Source organism: Taurulus bubalis, assembly GCF_910589615.1.
Source record: "Taurulus bubalis genome assembly, chromosome: 9".
In the NCBI taxonomy this organism is placed as follows: Eukaryota; Metazoa; Chordata; class Actinopteri; order Perciformes; family Cottidae; genus Taurulus; species Taurulus bubalis.
Genome location: NC_136597.1, coordinates 11,217,338 through 11,219,967, shown reverse-complemented (window position 1 = coordinate 11,219,967; position 2,630 = coordinate 11,217,338).

The following is a 2,630-nucleotide window of genomic DNA, read 5'->3' as shown; positions in this document are numbered from 1 at the left end:
TGATTGCCATATTGTTATATAACTGAACATGAAGCATGCAAGCAATGTAATTCATACTGAAGTGCATATTCATTATATTCAATTGTTTAGATGCTGTGTTGTTACATAAAATCTCTCTTGGTGGTTCCTCTGGAGCAGCACTCATCATGACCCATATTATGCACTTTTAATTTGAAATACACACAATTTAACATAGCTGTGTTTAAATGATCAAATAAAAGTCATGGTTATACGTTACATACGTTTTAACACCTCAAATAATGACAGGAAATGAGAGATTGACAGCTATGTAGCAAAGTTAAGCAGCCACAGACAGATGAGGTAAAGCAGTGCGAACAAGTTTTCTGTGTATTATTTACCCCTTACCTCAAATGATTCATTGTATTCGTCCACCATAGTGGCGTTGTGCATTGTACATGCCACAAAGAGGTGCACATCTAATCAGAGGCACAGACAGACGTCTGAAAGGTTGTCTCGGTTTCACGTTTCAATAATGTGGATGCTGCCGTGAGCTGTGGTATGGGGACGTGTTGGATGTGACTGCGTGAAGATAAGTATACAGTTAGGCAATTTGTTTGGACTGATCTAACCCCGCAGCCCAAAGTGACAGGAGCTTGATTTTCCTAACCTGTGAATGCAAACCCAGGCTTTACATGCCATCAGTGTAAAGATCCCCGACAGCCACTGACAGCTGAATCAAATGACGTATCAGCTGCCTTTCATAAGCAGTGGAAGTTTTGTGTGTGATTCACTGAGCCCGGCCTATGACTAATATTTCTTGAGAATCAACTGTACATGGGAGATCATGAGATTTAGGAAAGCACAGTTAAACCAGCATAACAAGTATTTTTAACACTGGGTTGTCGGCACTCATGGCACTTAGGGAAACATGCACACAAACCGGTTGTAATGGATCTGGGTAGGAACAAAAACACACTCATGAAGAGATATTTAATCCATGGGATTCACTTTGGCAATGACTGATGTTGTTGCACATCAACTGATATGATAAGAATAGTGCAGACAAATGTCTAGAAAGATGACAACACAATGCATGTACAGGTAAAAATATATTTGCCTTCAGTACTGTGCGTCACAAAACAATATGCAATATCAGCTCAAAAGCGCCTTCATCTCTTAGTGTCAGACAAAATATAATTCAGATTTGAATGAGCCATGCAAAGGGATATTTCATTATTTAAATGGGCTGCATTAATTGAATCAGATAGATGCTGGAGGAAGAACAGGAAAATGATGAAAGATAGGCTGAACATGGGCATAAAGACAGCCAGCTGGGATTTTGTGTCGGTGTCTCAGTTGGGCTATTGTGTTCTCTCAGCAGATACACAGCGCCGGCTTATCGGGCCCCCTTATCATTTTCTCTTCACACTCAAATGGACCTGTGAGGCATTCAGCCCAATCTGTGAGTTGGACAGATTAGAACTGAGTCACTGCTGCAGCTGCTTTATATAATGAACAAAAAAGTTCCTATCAACCTACTGATTTTGCATTCACATGAAACAAAAACCAGCACTGAAGTCACTGGGCTCACATAAACAATTGATAATTGTGTGAGAGGTTTTTAGTCAGAAACATGAGGAAGTATTCATGACAATGTGTAGGTATTTTTTAGCTCAATTTCCTGGTCTGACTTTGGACTATCCATTGAATTGTGTTTCCCCGTTCATTTTTTACCAATAAGTCACACAATAATTTCCTTGTTGCACTCATCATCACAGAGAAACTCCCACCAGGCTCAGGCTATCACTACGCCTTATTTATCAACACGTGTAAAGTTCAAACACATGGTTAAGGTGTATGGCAAAATATATTTGTGCAAATAAATAGTTTTTCTCACATTTAACCCATGTTTGATGAGGAAAGATTTCAAATTATAAACGTCATATCGCATCACAGTAATTTCACATCTTGACCTTGAGTCAAGATCTCATCCCAGAGAAGACACAACAACAAATTAGGATACATTAAATGGTCTCTCTCTCTCTCTCTCTCTCTCTCTCTCTCTCTCTCTCTCTCTCTCTCTCTCTCTCTCTCTCTCGCTCTCTCTCTCTCTCTTGTTGACATAGCCGGGCTGGCAGTGCGTGTTTTCAGTGTGAACGTGCCCCAACGATTATGAGCTCAAGATCCAGATTGCCAACAATATGATGGCAATCTGGATCAAGGATCAGAGCTGTTAAGAGATAAGATACATGCTAATGGTATATTGTGTTGTATTTGTATTACGAGCATTAGCACCCTTTCCACATAAAATGTTCCGGAATTATTGTTTCAAACTTCTTCTTTGTACAGGTGTCCTTCATATTCTCCCCAGCAGAGGGTAGTAGATCAGTGAGGTTTCGACCGATTTAGAACGCAACAGAACAACAGCATAAAGGACCTCTGAGGACCCATACGAGTTCCTATTTTTTAGCCAGCTCATTTATCCGTAAATAAATCAACAATGTATTTTCTGCGCAAATTAAACTGGCGTAAAATCAACGGATATTTTACAAAAAGTTTCCCGGAGTTTATTATACTCCTAATTCATTTATATATAAAATGATGCCTCCCCGCTAATTTACCGTCAGGCATTTGTGAGGACACGTCTCACCGACGGAGGACGACAACAT